Genomic DNA, 13,337 nt, shown 5'->3' with positions numbered 1-13,337 from the left:
ATTTCAGATGTGACATCCATTATGATCCTAAGAAAGTAGTGGTGGGTAGTTGTTGTTAGTGGTACTCCACTTTCTGGCTGTCCACTTTGTGGTTCTAAAGTACTTGGAAAAATTCCAGAGGCACTGCCTCTGTGTAGATGGCTGGGTGCAAGACTGTTAAATTGGACTTTAGAATTCAGTTGTGACTGTTGCTATTGTACCATCCTACCTGGATAGCAAGCTTCTCACCTGAGTGCTGTGACTTTGTGACCAGGCTACATGTGGAATTCCCTAACTTTATGGTGGTGAATTCTGCCATAATGGTGAAGTGGCTGGAATGCATTACTGCGGGCTACTTCTGATGACTGCTGGCTGCCTGTAGTTCAGCAGTTTGATTCTCACCAGCTTAAGGTTGATTCAGCCTTCCATCCTTCTGAGGTTAGTAAAATGAGGACCCAGATTGTTGGAGGCAATATACTGACTCTGTAAATCACCTATAGTGGTGTTGTAAAGAACTGTGAAGGGTATATAAGTCTAAGTGCTATTGCTATTTATGGTCCTGTGGAACTTCAATCTGCCTTCCTTGTGTGTGATCAGAAGTAACTCAGAAGTTCATGGCCACTATGACAGCTATGGGTCTGTTCCAAGTCATACACCTAATCTGGTCTTTCTGTTGGCACAGCGACAAAGTTAACTGGATTTGGAGGAGCTGGTGATTTCTTTGCTGTCATCATCATATCACTGTCTAGTAATCCTGAAGTCCTATGACGATACCCACTCCTTTTAATTCCAAGGAAGCTGTGCTTATTATACAGGTCTAATCCAGTAAATTAATGGATTCAATTAAGTTGCAGAGGAGTTTGAAGTTGTTCTGAACACCTGCTACAAAGTCCTAATAGGTACTATAATGAGATGGTGACTTAAGCTTGGATTGTGCCTGAGCAGCCTTCTCTCTCCTGGTATCCTGAAACTTCCACTGATTCACAGAGTATCTGAGAGAAATTATGTGGGAGAAAAGATGCCTACAATAGACCATCACTGGAGAATGACAAGAAGTGAACTTGATCAAACATGGGCAAGACATGCTATTATGAACTACCTTGTGATGGTAAAGGTGGCAAAATGTCAATATTTTTTCAAACTTATTGCATCCGCAGATAGCCACCCAGTTGTACCTTGGCCCTACTGGGAGGAAATTTGGGGAACCATTTGTAGGATTATTGTGACTAATATGCTTGAGTAATATGCTAGAGGATGGATCTCCTCTAGTTGGACTTTGGCCTAAAGCTGGTCATGTGGAGGCTTGAGGGATCTAGGCTTGAATAATTATCTAGACAGAGTCTGATATTGTTCAATCAGAGGTAGTGGAAAAGGTTTTCATGGTTTGCAGTTCAGTTAACACTATGTTGACCCATGTCCCTCCTAGCTGGTTAAGGTTCCTGATAATGAATCAAGTGCTTAGGTCTGGGTGATCGTTAATTCGTTTCTGATTAAAGACATGGTACCATCATCTCTGAAGAAGCATTGATTAAAGAGACCACTATAGGAGCCTACCATTCTAGACAAATTTTTTTAGTCTCCAGCATTCCTTTTTTAAGGAGAAGTTGCAGAAAAAGTAGCAAGGCTATATAAAAATACAGAAAATTATCTGAAACTCTTTCAGTCAGAGTTCAGGCCTGAGTATGGGATCTATAATGCATTGTTTACACTCCTGGGTAATATCTGCCAGGAGTGGGATGAGGGCAATGCATCATCCTGGTTCTTTTTGAACTCTCAACAGCTGTCAGTATCATTGACCACAGTATTCATCTGGATCAGGCCTTTTAAGACAAGAAGTAAGTCTAATGCTCCTTTCAAGGAAATATTGATTATAGCCTGGATCACTATCAGAGGACAACCTCTGCTTCTTCACCAGCTAGGCAGGAGAGCAAGGGTCAAGAAGTGGTAGAGTTAAGATAACAAAGATTTCTATTTATTTCTTCAATAAATAAAGTGTTTATTTCCTCAAGATCCTCAGATTCTACCAGATAACTGAGAATATACGAACTACAGCACAGTTTTGTTTCCAACAGCCCAGCTTCCAACTTACATTTACACTTCTTCTCACTGGACTGACAATTGAGGTCAAAAATGCAATAAAAATTATTCAATTTCCATGTCAATTATAGAGAGTTGAATAGTAGCTTTTAACAACTTGAGTGTGAGTCAGAAACTCATAGAATCAATGTCAAGGACATTTCTTAGAATTAATTAGTTATCAAACTTCTATTATTTTATAAGGTTTATATAATATATAACATGGTTTCTCTACACTAGTAGAGTATGTATTGTTTGTATACATACAAAAAAGCCAAGCTAAAGCATTTAAAAATTCACTTTGGTAGTTAAAAGTAGGTGTCATGAAGACACTGTAAATGGAAACATTCAACATTAACTAGAATTGTACCACTAATTACTAACTTCCAATTTTTTTATGTATTAAACATATCCCAATCTTCTTTATAATATGAAATATAAAAGATCAGACCACATGTAGTGAGATTGTGCTATTTACTGAGCAACCTTACTCATAGCTTGTTGATTCCATTGACAATTTTTGAGTTAAGTACATCACATAAAGGCATGTTTTCTTGTTTCCATATTAGCATTCAGCAGAGCTGGGTGCCTGGAGGTTTAAAACAAGGCATTTTTGCATTCCAAAAAGCAAACAACAGTAGAAGGAAGCTGGGCTTTGTGAGAGAGTTACACTCTGAATGCCTTTGTTGAAAAGTTTCTCTTTTGAGTAAAAGTAGTGCCTTGAAGTAAGACAACCATGTTATGGTGAAGGAAGGGACAAAATTATTCCAATAGTATAGAAACTGATGTCAATTCCATATTTTATTTATCCCACTAATTACTAACCTACCTTTGCCTCAACTTAATAAGCTCAATCATTAGATGAATTCAATCTAGAAATCCTTCCTAACAGCTTGGTTTGGCAAAGTAGCTAACTATGTAACTCTGAATATCCATTTGAATCCCTGAATGATTTCAGGCAAAGAATAGAATATGTTCCTATATTCTAGTCTGTTTTGCATAGTAGCTCATACAATCTTTTGTTTTTCCTTTATTTGAGCTGTGATTATGAACAGGAACATCTGCAAGGTAAAAATTAATGTAGTGCAATATCCACAGGGTTCAGCCTACAGCTGGGAAAACTCAGTACAATTCCTGCTTGTGATGGAGCTCATTGGCTGCATTTGAGGGAGTCATTATCTTAGCTTAACAGAACCTAATGGGTCATGAAGCTAAAGGGTATGCCATCTTAAGTTCCTTAGTGGAGAGATCGAATATGATGTGATAAATGAATATTGCTCTGAATTCCATGAAGAAACAATGTAATACTGTAATTTTAATTTGCCTTCTTAACTTAAAGGTGGTGGCAGCTAGTGATGAGAAACGTGTAGACATTGCTGAACCACAGCTCTCAACAGATGCAAACTGCAAAGTCAATTTAAGGGATAGTAACACTTGTAATCTGACAATATTTGAAGAGTTACCCGTGTTGTACGTGGATGCTTTTACCTTAGTATTAGATAGATTTTACATGTATTTACATTTTGAATTGTTTTAAGATTTTTTTTTCACTTTTCCTAATTCTTTTACAAGTTACATTGATGTTGTAAGCAATAGTAAGAGCTTAAGAATCATTTCCATACAATCATCTGATATTAAAATGAACAATTATTCCCAATAGAAAATAGAAAAAAAATGATAGGCAATTTGATCCACTCGCAACATGTAATATTTAGTCTTCAAAACTAGAAACAACAGTACAAAGGATACATTAATCCAAAGGTAGTAAACACATGAAACTCCCATAATGTCCAATCCTTGATAATGTTAGCTAAGCTTGCTGAAAATCTTCATCTTTGTGTTTACCTCAATTTGCATTTCTTTTTATGTTTAGCAATATAGTATATGGTTATGCATTTTCCTTACATGTTAGTAAGGAAAATGTTTTGTTAGTATGACTATTGGAAAAACAATTGGTTCACAACTAAGACATAATAGATAATTGGAAAGCAATCCTGCCTATATGTGTAGCAGAATGTAAAAGATCGCTTCCTGAAATATATACACTTTCAGCAATAATGGGAAAACCAAACACAGGTTAAACTATTAACAGAGTTTCTATAAAAATAAGATTTGTAATAACATTTGTAACTCTGGCATTTCCAGGGAAGAATGGCAGACTGAAGATGGTTCTGTGAAAAGTGGAGTTATTTTACAGTTAAGAATAGGGAGCTGACAAATAGTTTGGATCCTTTGACCCTCTTTAGAAAAAAAGAATGCAAGATCACTCAAACTGTGCTTCATTTAGCTGCTTCTCATGAGGAGAATACAATCAACTCTCTCCAAAGGATGAATGAACTGGAAACCAAGGAAATCTGCAAATAGAGCCTTTCAAAGAACATCTAAGTTCACACTTACTTTGCTAATCACTTTTGGAAATTGCCTGTTAGCTATTTTGAAGAAGTTAGACACCTTCAAAATGAGAAGGCTGGGAGCACCAGATAAGTGCCTTCAAGCTTTAATATAAGAAAATGAAGATGTATTGTTATAATCTTTAAAAATTTTAAATGAATACCAAAAAGCAAGATGTAATTGCAAATGGGAATGAACTTGATAGAAGAATGACCTTGAAGAGATGCCACCTGGGGTCATATAAAAGAGGATCATAGCTGTCTAACAGGCAGAGAAAGAGACTCAGAATCAGGGTGGATTTGATTTAAATCAAACTGATTTAAATCACGATTTAAATCACGATTTAAATCACTAGTCAGTAAGGCTTGATTTAAATCATAGTTTTCTACATAAAGATTAATTCTTGCTGGTATAACTTTAATATGCAAGCAGATGAAGATTTTTAAAATAATAACTTTTCATATTAGTTTTTTTATCCCCAGTTTAATAGGTTAATAATTCATATTTGGACAACTTTTCTGTTGTACTTAGGAAGGAGAAAAATAATCATTACCTTAATAATAACAATTTAAATAGATTTATTTAACTGAAACAATAACATTACAGTATATGTTATTTGCTTAAACAAACATCCATGTTTGTTAACTAATTTGGCTAAACAAAATATATGTATTTTAAGAAACTTAGACTGTCAGCCCAGCCTACACATGAAAAACTTAAATACTGTACTCTGTAGCTCAATTGTCATCTTCATCTTCTTCTTTGTTCATAATCTGGAAAAGAAAAACAAGCTTTCTTCCTTTATCGGGTCCCAAACGATTTCTCAATTTAGAATGAATGAGTCCAAAGGAAGAGAATATTCTTTCAACACCTGCAGAAGAAGCTACTGCTGTTAAAAGTGAAATCATTACTTGAACAGTATCTAAATCCAAGTGCTTAAGTGACTTATTAGCTATATAGCTATTAGCTATGTTATTAGCTTTGTATTCCCTTCCTGCTCTTCTAAATTTCTTCTCATCTTGGATACATTTGCAGCATTGTCTGTGACCAAACTGTGTACAAGACATTTGAATTTTTGTTCACATGTTATTATAGCTTTTACTGCCACTTCTTGTAAGTATTCTGCTGTGTGTGCATTTCCTGACATATCAATTGTTTGTGCAAGGAAGACTTTCCCTTCTTCTGTTATTATACAAGCACATACAATAGGATCATTGTAGACATTACTCCACCCATCAATACTTAGGTTAACAATTCTACCTTCCAGAGCTGTTGCACATTGCTCCATTTCTCTGTCATACACTTTATCCAGCAGTTTCCCTGCAACATCTGCTCTGCTGGTGGACTGTATCCTGGTCTCAGTGACTGAACCATATTAATGAAATGTGGGTTCTCAGTCAAACGGAAAGAAGAGTTTGTTGCATAAACAAACTGGGCAATTTTTTCATCAGTTAACTCTTTTTCTAATCTGCTAGTTTTTATCACAAACTTATCTATGGTGGTTCCAGGACGGAAGGGTTTTTTCTTTCTTTTAGGTGATAATGATATGTGGCTGTGGGTGTCTGATAATGACGATGCTAATGAAGCACTATCCTGGATGGATAACTCTGAAACTGTAGAACAGGAGGATGGTGATCTTGAAGGTGAATAGTTTCCAGAATCCATGAATTCCCCTAAACAAAAAAGTCAATGCTGTTATTTTATTGTTTATACAATTTCTGCTTATTGTACACAGCACTGCCCCAAAAGGAATATTTGCTTTTCTTCATAACTGTACCAAATGACAGTAACATGCAGTAATAATAAGAAATATAATGTCATGCTCAAACATGACAGTTCAAGGCAGTCTTTAGAAATATGATTCAATAAAAATGTTTACCAACCTGAAAATCCTGCCTGTTCAAATGTGTTTCTTTGGTCATCTTCATCACAGCACTTCTCATGATGTTGCCTCATTCGGGCCACCAGGCCTTGCATTTCTTTGTTGCAGTCTTTGCAGTTTGCACGCATGCCTGCCTTACCGATAGGTAAAGGAACTTCATTAAAATATTGCCAAACTGGGTCTCTTTTACAGCCTGCTGCCATTATAGATTTTTTTCTCCAAGGAAAGAATGTGATAAACCTCAGGTCATACACACAAAAAGATCCAAAGACTTGTCTGTCTGTGGCTGTGCAGTATTGTGCTCAGAAAGTTTCACTTTCATTTTGTACTGCTTGTCTGCTTGCCCCTTCCTCCTCACACTTAGTTTCACTTTCTTCTTGTGCAGATCTATTCCACTCCAAACAATCAGAAAAATATTGTTTCTATTCTATTCACTGAACTTCTTGAAACTTAGCACTGAAGGGGTTGATTCTGTATTCATAGGTTTGTAGAACAATAGGATTAAGGTCTTTTTCTCAACTCTGTTCATGTTATAACATTTTTGCTGTGAAGAAGAGGCATGTGATCTCTGCTGAGTCAAATTCAGTTTTGAGAACTGCAAAAGTAAACCAAGCATCGGTGATAATATCTTGTAGGCAGAGAAACTGCCCAATAATCTTACAAAAACCTCTGGAAGAGCATGACATTGTGAATGGATTAATGGAATTTATTTACCAAAAAAATTAAACATATACAGCCTTATTCTACATAATTAAAAAACTAATCTTTATTTCATGATGGGCTAACCTTTGGATGGTAATATATTTTCCTCAAAAAGCATTTTATTTAAAAAAATCCAATTTAAATCAAAAAAATCCAATTTAAATTTTAAAAATCTGATTTTTTTTATTTTTTTAAAAAAATCATTGATTTTTATCCACCCTGCTCAGAATGGACCTAACTCCTTTCCTTCCTCTTCCTGTTCTCAGGCTGTTAAGAAGACCACAGGCAAATTATACTTTCAGACTTACAATGTTCTGTTAATGTAGCAATACAGTAAAGTAGAATTAGTTCAGCTGGTTGTGTTTTCTGTCTGGTTTACCTGACAAGCTGATCCCAGGGAAAATTTTGGTGCAAAGGAAGCAGAAGATATGTCAAAGAAAAGACAAACTAAAGGAGCTTTCTAAATCTTCAGGTTTTGATTTAAATGGAATTTCCAGGGTAACAATTGAATAAAAAAAACTTATTCAAAGACAGTCTATTCTCTATAGGAATAGGAAAAAGTGAGATAACAATTTTAATTCCTGTATTGTGCATATGCTAGTTTAGATTCTTTGCCTCTTGAGTGTACTGTTTGCAAAACAGATGAATTTTCAAAAGTTGAAAATTGAACATTCAACTTGCTCTTGAAAGTACTTTTATTTTTTTCCCAACTCTGTAACAGGTTTTGATTGTTTAAAAGTGCTTTTTTTTCTTTTTTGGTAATTGTTAACATCAGTTGAGATGCTGAATTCACTCCTATTTTTAGCAGGCCATTTATTATTTGGTGATCTGATGGGAACAATGCCTTTTAACTCTCTGGAAGCTGTTGTTTCCATGTAAAATTGGCAGCTCTGAAAATTATCTTTTCCCTCAGTAGTGCATATTTTAATTTCAATATTTAAAATTAAAAGGGGTTTCTAAATAAGAACTTTGACATTTGTTTATTTCTAAGGAAAGAATGGCTAGTACATCTAGCTATGTGTTTCACATGCTATACAAACAAAGGTCGCACAGCACCAATTATTTTGCTTTTTAAAAAAATTAATTTTACACAGCAATTGTCAGAATAATGCAGAGTACAAAGCCCCATTTCTCACACATGACAAACACAATGGGGAGAATATTAGGTAAGACAATTCCTAGAATACCGGTGATGACTGCAAAAACTATAAAGCCACTATTCAAAAGGGACAAGAGACTGTGGCATAAGTATTAGGCCTTTAAGGAGAATTGTCAGTCAACAGATGCTGTTAGAGGGCTACTTCCTATAGATCCAATATACTGTATATATTGACTGCATCCTTTTCATGGATAGGTTGTATTTATTGTTCTTTTCTGTGTACCAATTGCAATGTGTGCTTGGCTCTCTTCCTGTGAATAAATAGACTTCCATTTGAAAGTTCATTATTTGCCATCTGAAAAAAACTTAACATTTGTAACTATGGGGATGGTGAGGCATGATATCTAATAATAATTTCTCCATCCCTGTATCACACATAAATGAACTACTGTAAATTACATCAGTCAAATGTTTACAGCAGGTTTAAAAGGATAATGAAAATGCAAAAGTTGAGTCTAACATCACAACTTTGCAAATGGTTTCTCTATGTCTTTCAAAATACCATAAATGTTCATAAAATTCACACAGTATCCTAACTTTTTTACTAGAAAATAAAGTGTTTATGGTTTGTACAGAACTGCACTGATTTTAAATAATGCAGGTTGCTTTATTCAGATCCACCTTTTACATATAACTTACAGTTCCTGTATTTTTACATTATACTGTTTAGAATTTTTATTTTCACTTTTATGTTATTAAAGACATATAACATGAAATTACATTAGTAAAACAGCCTATAATTATAAGTCATGTATTAATTAATCTTATTTTATTTCTAAATTAGTCTTTGGAAATTCACAGAAATGTATATAAGAGTAAGAGATAAAATTGTACTGGTGCAGAAGGTATGTTTAGAGATAGTAAAATGTGATGAATTAAGTAGGTGGATGGAAAGTGAATGTGAAGATACCATGGAGATGAAAATGAATGTGAAGTGATTGTGAGTATAAAGGTAACTTGAAGGTGGTTAGCTGAAAGAATGAACAGATGTTGGCAGCAGTGAAGTTTAAATTTGAGAATCTTGTGCAATGATCAAAGAAGCTAAAGGATACTGGGACAGTGTTTAGCTGGGATCAGATGGTGACATGTGTCAATCTTGAAGGAAAAATCTAAAGGATGGCAGTGAACTGGAGACTGGAAAATAGGGCAAACCTGGCTAGAATGCAGAATCCCAGTCTTTCTGGTATTGCACCACAAAAGAAAATCTTTTTCTGCAAAACCAGTATTAGGGCAAAAGATTTATACAAACTGAAGAGAAACCAGAGTATTAGGAACTCTGTAGAAGAAATTTCTAAAGTATAAGACAACTGCAGTTTTGGTGAAGGCAACTTTCAGTGCTGTGAAAATGACAGCAGGGAAATAAGCCCCCAATGAATTTAAGATTTACTCTAATGCTGGCAACATCAAGACTTTAATAAATTTCTGAAACAACCTTCATCCATGCAGCAGCAGCAGCAGGAAGAAGACCTGCCAGCAGCAACAGGACCACCTGCTCCTCCACTCACCAGCAGCCCCGAATGCTTGAGCAAACGGCCAACCAACACCGCAGAGCCATTGAGTTTAGAACCCACCGACCTGATAGGGCCTCGGCACTCGCAAATCTACCCAGCTGCCACTTCCCCTCCCTGTCTCCTGCCAGCATGAACCCCAGTGCTCCCAGATACCCAATGGTCTTGCTCTACATGGGCGACCTGTATCCGATGGGCTACGGCTATGTCAACTTTCAGCAGCCTGCCGATGCTGAACAAGCTTTAGATAATGTGAATTTTGATGTCATTAAAGGCAAGCCAGTGTGTATCATGTGGTCTCAGTGTGATCCATCTCTTCGAAAAAGTGGTGTTGACAACATTTTCATTAAAAACTTGGATAAATCAATTGATAATAAAGCTTTGTATGATACATTTTCAGCTTTCGGAAACATACTCTCTTGTAAGGTTGTATGTGATGAGAATAGATCCAAAGGCTATGGGTTTGTACATTTTGAAACACAAGAAGCTGCAGAAAGAGCTATTGAAAAAATGAATGGAATGCTGCTTAACGATCATAAAGTATTTGTTGGAAGGTTTAAATCATGCAAAGAACAGGAAGCAGAGCTTGGAGCTCCTGCTAAAGAGGTCACTAATGTTTACAACAAGAATTTTGGAAAACACATGAAAGAACTCTTTGGCAAGTTTGGACCTGCCTTGAGTGTGAAAGTTATGACTGATGAAAGTGGAAAATCCAAAGGCTTTGGCTAAAAAAAAGATGCCCAAAAAGCTGAGATCATGAGATGATTGGAAAGGAACTCAATGGGAAGCAAATATACATTGGAAGAGCTCAGAAAAAAGTTGAAAGACAAACAGAGCTTAAATGCAAATTTGAACAAATGAAGCAGGATAGGATTACAAGATACCAGGGTGTAAATCTATATGTGAAAAATTTAGATGATGGAATTGATGATGAACGTCTGCATAAAGAATTTTCACCATTTGGCACAATAACTAGCGCAAAGGTAATGATTGAAGGAGTCTGCAGTAAAGGATTTGGGTTTGTCTGCTTTTCTTCACCAGAAGAAGCAACCAAAGCAGTAACAGAAATGAATGGTATAATTGTGGCCACCAAACCACTATATGCAGCTATAGCTCAATGTAAAGAGGAACGCCAGGCTCACCTCACCAACCAATATATGCAGAGAATAGCAAGTGTGAGAGAAGTGCCCAACCCTGTCATCAACCCTTACTAACCAGCACGTCCTTCAGGTTATTTCATGGCAGTTATCCCACAGACACAAAACCATGCAGCCTACTATCTTACTAGCCAAATTACTCAACTTAGACCAAATCCTTGCTGAGCTGCTCATCCTTTCCAGAATACCAGGTGCCATCCACCCTATAGCTCCCAGACCACCATTTAATACCATGAGGCCAGCTTCACAAGTTACATGAGTCATGTCAACACAGTGTGTTGCAAACACATCAACACAGACCATGGGTCCACGTCCAGCAGCAGCAGATGCTGTAGTCACTCCAACTGTATGCACTGTTCCACAGTATAGGTATGCGACAGGTGTTCGGAATCCTCAGCAGCATCTTAACACACAGCCTTGAGTTGCTATGCAGCAGCCTACTATCCATGTTCAAGGTCAGGGTCAGGAACCATGTTCAAGGTCAGGAACCATTGACTGCTTCCATGTTGGCTTCTGCCTCTCCACAAGAACAAAAGCAGCTGTTGGGAGAACGTCTGTTCCCTCTTATCCAAGCCATGCATCCTACTTTGGCGGATAAAATAACTGATATGTTGCTAGAAATTGGCAACTCTGAATTTCTTCCACATGCTTGAGTTTCCTGAATCTTTTTGTTTGAAGGTTGATGAAGCTGTGGTTGTATTGCAAGCCCATCAAGCTAAAGAAGCTGCTCAGAATGCAGTTAACAATCCTGCAGGAGTTCCAGATGTCTAATAAGAACCAGGACTACATATTATTATATCACTTCACCGAACAAAAAAAATCTAAACATGGAAAAACTATTAAATATTCAGAAAAACATTGCAAAATAAAAAATAAAGGAAAAAAGGAAAGAAAAGACTTTAATACATTTCTATTAGAGAGTAAAATTGAGTGTGAGAACTTTGACTTGGAAGGAAAGAAGATTGAAAGGTAAAGACTTGGTTTGATAGGAATGGAGAAGTTAGTATCTTAATTAGATTTGGAAGAAAAATGAAGGACAAAAGGTTATCCTGTATGAATAATTTTTACTAGCTATATACTATATATATATATATATATATATATATATATATATATATATGTATGTATGTATGTATGTATGTATGTATGTATGTATGTATGTATGTATGTATGTATTTATGAAAAGAATAGAAAGTCAATACAAACTATTAAAAAATAGAAGAAAAAATACAAGAAAAATAATAAAGGGGAAAGGAAAAGGAAAGGAAAAAGAAGAACTAACTTTCTCTTTCATCCAAGCAGGTAAAATATACATACATACACACACACACACACACACACACACACACACACACACACATACATACATACAATCTCTTTTCCCTATAGCTCATCTTTTAGATTAAAAATACATTGTGTCCATTTATTTTTGTCTGCAAAAGTCCAGTAACCATATATAATCATTTTTGGTTTTTAACTCTATTCAAACAGGCCAATATTATAAACTTCCTTGAGTAGAGTGCTTAAATTATTCTTTAACTCCTTTTTTTTTTAAAAAAAGGTAGTTTGCTGGTCATCTGTGTTTCAAAGCAAAAATCCTTCAGAATTTTAACAGATTTCTTTTATATCAGTAAGTAAAATTTAGCCTTTTGCTTGCCACTTCTCCTTCTTGTCCTTGTACTTGCTACCATGTTGCAAGAGCTGCATTGGTACTGTATACATGCATCATGTTTTATATTATTGTATATAAAGTTGTATAGAAGTTTCTTCTATAAATGAACCCTGCTGAATTATTTACTTGTGTGCTGGTTGGATCGTTGCAAGCAGCAACATATTTGGGTAGTGAAATGACAGCATATAAATTTAATAAAATTATTAAAACTATAGACAAACAGATACACATACTTATAATCTAACTATAGTAGTCTTCCAGTAAATCTTACCCTGATGGACTAAAATTGTAAATATGAATACGTTCAAAATATTGAGGCAAATTTCTTACGTTACACCTTACCTTTAAAATCTTATAATGTGTGTGTATGAGAGAGAGAGAGAGAGAGAGAGAAAGAGAGAGAGAGAGAAAGAGAAAGAGAACGACTGAATTATAATTTAATAATTAGTATCATTAGTAGTTTTATTTGTCTTTCTTTTTATCAATGTGATAAAAGATATATCTTTTCCATGATGATCTTCCGAACCATACTATATACCAGTGATGGCGAACCTATGGCATGCGTGCCAAAAATGGCATGTAGTGGCATCTCTCCGGGAATGCCAGCCACCACCTGTTGCTCTTCTGGGTTCCGGCCCGTTGGACTTTGTGCACACAGGAGTGCAGGAAACCAGAAGACCAGGTGACCAGCACACAGGTGCACGCCAGAAACTGGAAGCTTAGCTCTTCTGGTTTCCGGCGCTCCCACATATGCAGGCTGGAAACTGCTCTTCCGGTTTCTGGCACTCCCATGCATGTGTGTGCTCCCGTT

At 36.0% G+C, this 13,337-nt stretch overlaps 1 pseudogene; it reads left to right on the top strand.

The window, feature by feature from the left end:
* Window positions 1-9,829: 9,829 nt before the first annotated feature.
* Window positions 9,830-11,625, top strand: LOC148113343 (polyadenylate-binding protein 1 pseudogene; annotated as a pseudogene).
* The last annotated feature ends 1,712 nt before the right edge of the window (window positions 11,626-13,337 follow it).

This window comes from Pantherophis guttatus, chromosome 5, assembly GCF_059756535.1.
Source record: "Pantherophis guttatus breed Tessera chromosome 5, ASM5975653v1, whole genome shotgun sequence".
Classification (NCBI taxonomy): Eukaryota; Metazoa; Chordata; class Lepidosauria; order Squamata; family Colubridae; genus Pantherophis; species Pantherophis guttatus.
The sequence above is the reverse complement of the archived record's forward strand: the minus strand, read 5'-3'. Positions and strand labels throughout refer to the sequence as shown.